The sequence below is a fragment of the Nerophis ophidion genome, linkage group LG15 (genome assembly GCF_033978795.1).
Source record: "Nerophis ophidion isolate RoL-2023_Sa linkage group LG15, RoL_Noph_v1.0, whole genome shotgun sequence".
In the NCBI taxonomy this organism is placed as follows: Eukaryota; Metazoa; Chordata; class Actinopteri; order Syngnathiformes; family Syngnathidae; genus Nerophis; species Nerophis ophidion.
In genome coordinates this window covers 2,709,496-2,719,495 of record NC_084625.1, presented here as the reverse complement: position 1 = coordinate 2,719,495, position 10,000 = coordinate 2,709,496, and the positions used below count along the sequence as shown (strand labels likewise).

The 10,000-nt window shown below is 37.1% G+C and overlaps 1 long non-coding RNA gene across 1 annotated transcript in view; it reads right to left on the bottom strand.

Annotated features, from left to right (window-relative positions):
- The window catches only part of LOC133569808 (uncharacterized), a 276,288-nt gene that overhangs the window by 264,153 nt on the left and 2,135 nt on the right, over positions 1-10,000 (bottom strand). Inside the window, exon 2 of the long non-coding RNA XR_009809915.1 lies at positions 2,497-2,585. This is a non-coding gene — a long non-coding RNA (uncharacterized LOC133569808). The remainder of the gene's footprint in view (positions 1-2,496; positions 2,586-10,000) is intronic.

Genomic DNA, 10,000 nt, shown 5'->3' with positions numbered 1-10,000 from the left:
ATAGATGTATGTATAGATGTATGTATAGATGTATGTATAGATGTATGTATAGATGTATGTATAGATGTATGTATGGATGCATGTATGGGTGTGTGTATAGATGTATGTATAGATGTATGTATAGATGTATGTATAGATGTATGTATAGATGTATGTATAGATGTATGTATAGATGTATGTATAGATGTATGTATAGATGTATGTATGGATGCATGTATGGATGCATGTATGGATGCATGTATGGATGCGTGTATGGGTGTGTGTATGAATGTATGTATAGATGCATGTATGGATGTATGTATGGATGTATGTATAGATGTATGTATGGATGCATGTATGGATGTGTGTATGGATGTATGTATAGATTTATGTATAGATGCATGTATAGATGCATGTATGGATGTATATATGCATGTATGGATGTATGTATAGATGTATGTATGTATAGATGTATGTATAGATGTATGTATAGATGTATGTATAGATTTATGTATAGATTTATGTATGGATTTATGTATGGATGCATGTATGGATGTATGTATAGATGTATGTATGTATAGATGTATGTATGGGTGTATGTATAGATGCATGTATGGGTGTGTGTATGAATGTATGTATAGATGCATGTATGGATGTATGTATAGATGTATGTATAGAAGTATGTATAGATGTATGTATAGATGCATGTATGGATGTATGTATGGATGTGTGTATAGATGTATGTATAGATTTATGTATAGATGCATGTATGGATGTATGTATGGATGTGTGTATAGATGTATGTATAGATGCATGTATGGGTGTGTGTATAGATGTATGTATAGATTTATGTATAGATGCATGTATGTATAGATGTATGTATAGAAGTATGTATAGATGTATGTATGGGTGTATGTATGGATGTATGTATAGATGCATCTATGGGTGTATGTATAGATGTATGTATTCATGCATGTATGGATGTATAGATGCATGTATGGATGTATAGATGCATGTATGGATGTATGTATAGATGTATGTATGGATAGATGTAAAATTGTGTGTATAGGTGTATGTTTGGATGTAGGTATAGCTGCATGTATAGATGTATGCATAGATGTATGTATAGATATGTGTATAGATGCGTGTATGAATGTATGTATAGATATGAGTATTGATGTATGTATGGATGTTTAGATGCATGTATAGATGTATGTATGGATGTATATAAAGATGTGTGTATGGCTGTATGTATAGATGTATAGCTGTATAGATGTATGTATGGATGAGTGTATAGATGTGTGTATGGATGTATGTAAAGATGTGTGTATGGATGTATGTATAGCTGCATAGATGTATGCAAAAGTGTGTGTATAGGTGTGTGCTTAGATGTAGGTATAGATGCATGCATAGATGCATGTACAGAAGCATGTATAGATGTATGTATAGATGTGAGTATTAATGTATGTAAAGATGTGTATATGGATGAGTGTATAGATGAGTGTATAGATGTGTGTATGGTTGTATGTAAAGATGTGTGTATGGTTGTATCTATAGCTGTATAGATCAATCAATCAATCAATGATTATTTATATAGACCTAAATCACTAGTGTCTCAAAGGGCTGCACAAACCACAACACAAACCACTACGACATCCTCGGTAAGCCCACATAAGGGCAAGGAAAACTCACACACAGTGGGATGTCGGTGACATATAGATGTATGTAAAGATGTGTGTGTAGGTGCATGTATGGATGTGTGTTTGAATATATGTATAGATATGTGCATAGATGTGTGTATGGATGTATGTAAATGTGTCTATATAGGTTTATGTATGTGTGTTTAGATGTATGTATAAATGAATGAGATGCATGTATAGATAAATAGACACATATACACACACACAGAGTTAATAAAAATACAGCATATATATATATATATATATATATATATATATATATATATAGTACACACAGTATTTTTAATATATATAATAGTGTGAAACATACAGTATGTTAAAAATAGGAAAATATGTTAAATAGAAATACTAGTGTTAATATTAAGTATGCAAAATACATATATTATTAAAAGTTTCATATCTTGTAAAAAATACAGTACATAAATATAAATGTTATTTTAGTGATTGTTATTAGAGGTTGAACTTCTCCTGGTGAGCAGCATTCTTCTAGCAGCTTCCATCACTTGCTGCTTTTACAAGAGTCCATGTTGGAAGACATGAGAGGCTTCATATCAGCTCTTTAATATTAGTGCCTTCAATCTTTTTATTCCTCTCCTCGCTTCCCGCCTCACACGCTCTAAATTATGTCCGATAAATTGCGGCGGAGCACAATTATTCTGCTCCTCACTTCAACTTTCCCCGTCTTCCACTTTAAACGCAACAATAAATTGTGCTGACGGAGGTGCCGCAGGTAATACATCTCCCGCCTTTTAAAAATCATCACGCTTCCGTCCTTTTTCTCCCGGCTAACAAAGATGAAAGAGCAGCCAGTTCCTACCTTTTCTGTGCCCACATGTCAGCTCGTCCTGGCTCCAACACCAACTTCTCTCTTCCGTCTGCTCAATACCTGCTCCGCACCTGCGCCGCCTGATATCAGACAAGGTAGGAAGTCAGTTATGCTTGCACTTCCTTTAGGAAGTAACCACAATCATAAATAGGGGCTGTAAAAATAATAAATAAAGGACCTTTGGATGCTTGGGCCTTCAAGCATTGTAGTTACGGAAACACAAAAAAAACCTCTATTTGCGTTCTTTTCAATTTACATGGCAGCAAATATAAATGTTTCATTCATTTAGTCATTCATTCAATTTGTGTGCCGCTGAAAGCCTTATCGGAGCTGCAATTTTGATGTGACCGCTTAATGTAACCGCTGGCGCGGCCATTTCGAAAAGCTTCGTTACAAAAAAACCCCTCTATTTGCGTTCTTTTCAATTTATATCCCACTAAATATAAATGTTTCATTTATTTAGTCATTCATTCAATGTGTGTGCTGCTGGAAGCCTTAACGGAGCTGCAATTTTGACGTGACCGCTTAATGTAACCGCTGGCGCGGCCATTTTGAAAAGCTTTGTTACAAAAAAAACCCTCTATTTGCATCGCACTAAATATAAATGTTTCATTTATTTAGTCATTCATTCAATTTGTGTGCCGCTGGAAGCCTTATCGGAGCTGCAATTTTGACGTGACCGCTTAATGTAACCGCTGGCGCGGCCATTTCGAAAAGCTTCGTTACAAAAAAAAACTCTATTTGCGTTCTTTTCAATTTATATCGCACTAAATATAAATGTTTCATTTATTTAGTTATTCATTCAATTTGTGTGCCGCTGAAAGCCTTATCGGAGCTGCAATTTTGACGTGACCGCTTAATGTAACCGCTGGCGCGGCCATTTCGAAAAGCTTCATTACAAAAAAAAACCCATATTTGCATTCTTTTCAATTTATATCGCACTAAATATAAATGTTTCATTTATTTAGTCATTCATTCAATTTGTGTGCCGCTGGAAGCCTTATCGGAGCTGCAATTTTGACGTGGCCGCTTAATGTAACCGCTGGCGCGGCAATTTTGAAAAGCTTTGTTACAAAAAAAACCCTCTATTTGCGTTATTTTCAATTTATATCGCACTAAATATAAATGTTTCATTTATTTAGTCATTCATTCAATTTGTGTGCCGCTGGAAGCCTTATCGGAGCTGCAATTTTGACGTGACCGCTTAATGTAACCGCTGGCGCGGCCATTTCGAAAAGCTTCGTTACAAAAAAAAACCCATATTTGCATTCTTTTCAATTTATATCGCACTAAATATAAATGTTTCATTTATTTAGTCATTCATTCAATTTGTGTGCCGCTGGAAGCCTTATCGGAGCTACAATTTTGACGTGACCGCTTAATGTAACCGCTGGCGCGGCCATTTTGAAAAGCTTCGTTACAAAAAAAACCCTCTATTTGCATCACACTAAATATAAATGTTTCATTTATTTAGTCATTCATTCAATTTGTGTGCCGCTGGAAGCCTTATCGGAGATGCAATTTTGACATGACCGCTTAATGTAACCGCTGGCGCGGCCATTTTGAAAAGTTTTGTTACAAAAAAAACACTCTATTTACGTTCTTTCCAATTTATATCGCACTAAATATAAATGTTTCATTTATTTAGTCATTCATTCAATTTGTGTGCCGCTGGAAGCCTTAACGGAGCTGCAATTTTGACGTGACCGCTTAATGTAACCGCTGGCGCGGCCATTTCGAAAAGCTTCGTTACAAAAAAAACCCTCTATTTGCGTTCTTTTCAATTTATATCGCTCCAAATATCTCGGCATACAAATGTTTCATTTATTTAGTCATTCATTCAATTTGTGTGCCGCTGGAAGCCCTATCGGTGCTGTAATTTTGACGTGACCGCTTAATGTAACCGCTGGCACGGCCATTTCGAAAAGCTTCATTACAAAAAAAACCCTCTATTTGCGTTCTTTTCAATTTATATCGCACTAAATATAAATGTTTCATTTATTTAGTCATTCATTCAATTTGTGTGCCGCTGGAAGCCTTATCGGAGCTGCAAATTTGACGTGACCGCTTAATGTAACCGCTGGCGCGGCCATTTCGAAAAGCTTCGTTACAAAAAAAACCCTCTATTTGCGTTCTTTTCAATTTATATCGCTCCAAATATCTCGGCATACAAATGTTTCATTTATTTAGTCATTCATTCAATTTGTGTGCCGCTGGAAGCCCTATCGGTGCTGTAATTTTGACGTGACCGCTTAATGTAACCGCTGGCGCGGTCATTTCGAAAAGCTTCGTTACAAAAAAAACCCTCTATTTGCGTTCTTTTCAATTTATATCGCACTAAACATAAATGTTTCATTTATTTAGTCATTCATTCAATGTGTGTGCTGCTGGAAGCCTTAACGGAGCTGCAATTTTGACGTGACAGCTTAATGTAACCGCTGGCGCGGCCATTTCGAAAAGCTTTGTTACAAAAAAACCCTCTATTTGCGTCGCACTAAATATAAATGTTTCATTTATTTAGTCATTCATTCAATTTGTGTGCCGCTGGAAGCCTTATCGGAGCTGCAAATTTGACGTGACCGCTTAATGTAACCGCTGGCGCGGCCATTTCGAAAAGCTTTGTTACAAAAAAAACCCCTCTATTTGCGTTTTTTTCAATTTATATCGCACTAAATATAAATGTTTCATTTATTTAGTTATTCATTCAATTTGTGTGCCGCTGGAAGCCTTATCGGAGATGCGATTTTGACGTGACCGCTTAATGTAACCGCTGGCACGGCCATTTCGAAAAGCTTCGTTACAAAAAAACCCTCTACTTGCGTTCTTTTCAATTTATATCGCACCAAATATAAATGTTTCATTTATTTAGTCATTCATTCAATTTGTGTGCCACTGGAAGCCTTATCGGAGCTGCAATTTTGACGTGACCGCTTAATGTAACTGCTGGCGCGGCCATTTTGAAAAGCTTTGTTACAAAAAAAAACATATTTGCGTTCTTTTCAATTTATATCGCACCAAATATCTCGGCATACAAATGTTTCATTTATTTAGTCATTCATTCAATTTGTGTGCCGCTGAAAGCCTTATCGGAGATGCAATTTTGACATGACCGCTTAATGTAACCGCTGGCACGGCCATTTCGAAAAGCTTCGTTACAAAAAAAACCCTCTATTTGCGTTCTTTTCAATTTATATCGCACTAAATATAAATGTTTCATTCATTTAGTCATTCATTCAATTTGCGTGCCGCTGGAAGCCTTATCGGAGCTGCAATTTTGACGTGACCGCTTAATGTAACCGCTGGCGCGGCCATTTTGAAAAGCTTCGTTACAAAAAAAACCCTCTATTTGCATCACACTAAATATAAATGTTTCATTTATTTAGTCATTCATTCAATTTGTGTGCCGCTGGAAGCCTTATCAGAGCTGCAATTTTGACGTGACCACTTAATGTAACCGCTGGCGCGGCCATTTCGAAAAGCTTCGTTACAAAAAAAACCCTCTATTTGCGTTCTTTTCAATTTATATCGCACTAAACATGAATGTTTCATTTATTTAGTCATTCATTCAATGTGTGTGCTGCTGGAAACCTTATCAGAGCTGCAATTTTGACGTGACCGTTTAATCTAACCGCTGGCGCGGCCATTTTGAAAAGGTTCGTAACAAAAAAAAAACCCTCTATTTGCATCGCACTAAATATAAATGTTTCATTTATTTAGTCATTCATTCAATTTGTGTGCCGCTGGAAGCCCTATCAGTGATGTAATTTTAACGTGACCGCTTAATGTAACCGCTGGCACGGCCATTTCGAAAAGCTTCGTTACAAAAAAAACCCTCTGAGTTCTTTTCAATTTATATCGCACCAAATGTCTCGGCATACAAACATTTCATTTATTTAGTCATTCATTCAATTTGCGTGCCGCTGGAAGCCTTCTCGGAGATGCAATTTTGATGTAACCACTGGCACGGCCATTTCGAAAAGCTTCGTTACAAAAAAACCCTCTATTTGCGTTCTTTTCAATTTATATCGCACTAAACATAAATGTTTCATTTATTTAGTCATTCATTCAATGTGTGTGCTGCTGGAAGCCTTAACGGAGCTGCAATTTTGACGTGACCTCTTAATGTAACCGCTGGCGCGGCCATTTTGAAAAGCTTTGTTACAAAAAAAACCCTATATTTGCATCACACTAAATATAAATGTTTCATTTATTTAGTCATTCATTCAATTTGTGTGCCGCTAGAAGCCTTATCGGAGCTGCAATTTTGACGTGACCGCTTAATGTAACCGCTGGCGCGGCCATTTCGAAAAGCTTCGTTACAAAAAACCCCTCTACTTGCGTTCTTTTCCATTTATATCGCACTAAATATAAATGTTTCATTTATTTAGTCATTCATTCAATTTGTGTGCCGCTGGAAGCCTTATCGGAGCTGCAATTTTGACGTGACCGCTTAATGTAACCGCTGGCGCGGCCATTTCGAAAAGCTTCGTTACAAAAAACCCCTCTACTTGCGTTCTTTTCAATTTATATCGCACTAAATATAAATGTTTCATTTATTTAGTCATTCATTCAATTTGTGTGCCGCTGGAAGCCTTATCGGAGATGCAATTTTGACATGACCGCTTAATGTAACCGCTGGCGCGGCCATTTTGAAAAGTTTTGTTACAAAAAAAACACTCTATTTGCGTTCTTTTCAATTTATATCGCACTAAACATGAATGTTTCATTTATTTAGTCATTCATTCAATTTGTGTGCCGCTGGAAGCCTTATCGGTGCTGCAATTTTGACGTGACCGCTTAATGTAACCGCTGGCGCGGCCATTTTGAAAAGCTTCGTTACAAAAAAAACCCTCTATTTGCATCGCACTAAATATAAATGTTTCATTTATTTAGTCATTCATTCAATTTTTGTGCCGCTGGAAGCCTTATCGGAGCTGCAATTTTGACGTGACTGCTTAATGTAACCGCTGGCGCGACCATTTCGAAAAGCTTCGTTACAAAAAACCCCTCTACTTGCGTTCTTTTCAATTTATATCGCACTAAATATAAATGTTTCATTTATTTAGTCATTCATTCAATTTGTGTGCCGCCGGAAGCCTTATCGGTGCTGCAATTTTGACGTGACCGCTTAATGTAACCGCTGGCGCGGCCATTTTGAAAAGCTTTGTTACAAAAGAAAAACCCTCTGAGTTCTTTTCAATTTATATCGCACCAAATGTCTCGGCATACAAATGTTTCATTTATTTAGTCATTCATTCAATTTGTGTGCCGCTGGAAGCCTTATCGGTGCTGTAATTTTGGCGTGACCGCTTAATGTAACCGCTGGCGCGGCCATTTCGAAAAGCTTCGTTACAAAAAAACCCTCTATTTGCGTTCTTTTCAATTTATATCGCACTAAATATAAATGTTTCATTTATTTAGTCATTCATTCAGTTTGTGTGCCGCTGGAAGCCTTATCGGTGCTGCAATTTTGACGTGACCGCTTAATGTAACAGCTGGCGCGGCCATTTTGAAAAGCTTTGTTACAAAAAAAACCCTCTCTTTGCGTTATTTTCAATTTATATCGCACCAAATGTCTCGGCATACAAATGTTTCATTTATTTAGTCATTCATTCAATTTGTGTGCCGCTGGAAGCCCTATCGGTGCTGCAATTTTGACGTGACCGCTTAATGTAACCGCTGGCGCGGCCATTTCGAAAAGCTTCGTTACAAAAAAACCCCTCTATTTGCGTTCTTTTCAATTTATATCGCACTAAATATAAATGTTTCATTTATTTAGTCATTCATTCAATTTGTGTGCCGCTGGAAGCCTTATCGGAGCTGCAATTTTGACGTGACCGCTTAATGTAACCGCTGGCGCGGTCATTTTGAAAAGCTTCGTTACAAAAAAAACACCTATATTTGCGTTCTTTTCATTTTATTATCGCACCAAATGTCTCGGCATACAAATGTTTCATTTATTTAGTCATTCATTCAATTTGTGTGCCGCTGAAAGCCTTATCAGAGCTGCAATTTTGACGTGACCGCTTAATGTAACCGCTGGCGCGGCCATTTTGAAAAGCTTCGTAACAAAAAAAACCCTCTATTTGCGTTCTTTTCAATTTATATCGCACCGAATGTCTCGGCATACAGATGTTTCATTTATTTAGTCATTCATTCCATTTGTGTGCCACTGGAAGCCCTATCGGTGCTGTAATTTTGACGTGACCGCTTAATGTAACCGCTGGCGCGGCCATTTCGAAAAGCTTCGTGACAAAAAAAACCCTCTACTTGCGTTCTTTTAAATTTATATCGCACTAAATATAAATGTTTCATTTATTTAGTCATTCATTCAATTTGTGTGCCGCTGGAAGTCTTATCGGAGATGCAATTTTGACATGACCGCTTAATGTAACCGCTGGCGCGGCCATTTCGAAAAGCTTTGTTACAAAAGAAAAACCCTCTGAGTTCTTTTCAATTTATATCGCACCAAATGTCTCAGCATACAAATGTTTCATTTATTTAGTCATTCATTCAATTTGTGTGCCGCTGGAAGCCTTATCGGTGCTGTAATTTTGACGTGACCGCTTAATGTAACCGCTGGCGCGGCCATTTCGAAAAGCTTCGTTACAAAAAAAACCCTCTATTTGCGTTCTTTTCAATTTATATCGCACTAAATATAAATTTTTCATTTATTTAGTCATTCATTCAATTTATGTGCCGCTGGAAGCCTTAACGGAGCTGCAATTTTGATGTGACCGCTTAATGTAACCACTGGCGCGGCCATTTCGAAAAGCTTCGTTACAAAAAAAACCCTCTATTTGCGTTCTTTTCAATTTATATCGCACTAAATATAAATGTTTCATTTATTTAGTCATTCATTCAATTTGTGTGCCGCTGGAAGCCTTATCGGAGATGCAATTTTCACATGACCGCTTAATGTAACCGCTGGCACGGCCATTTCAAAAAGCTTCGTTACAAAAAAAAAACTCTATTTGCGTTCTTTTCAATTTATATCGCACTAAACATAAATGTTTCATTTATTTAGTCATTCATTCAATGTGTGTGCTGCTGGAAGCCTTAACGGAGCTGCAATTTTGACATGACCGCTTAATGTAACCGCTGGCGCGGCCATTTTGAAAAGCTTTGTTACAAAAAAACCCTCTATTTGCGTTCTTTTCAATTTATATCGCACCAAATGTCTCGGCATACAAATGTTTCATTTATATACTCATTCATTCAATTTGTGTGCCGCTGGAAGCCTTATCGGAGCTGCAATTTTGACATGACCGCTTAATGTAACCGCTGGCGCGGCCATTTCGAAAAGCTTCGTTACAAAAAAAACCCTCTATTTGCGTTCTTTTCAATTTATATCGCTCCAAATATCTCGGCATACAAATGTTTCATTTATTTAGTCATTCATTCAATTTGTGTGCCGCTGGAAGCCCTATCGGAGCTGCAATTTTGACGTGACCGCTTAATGTAACCGCTGGCGCGGCCATTTCGAAAAGCTTCG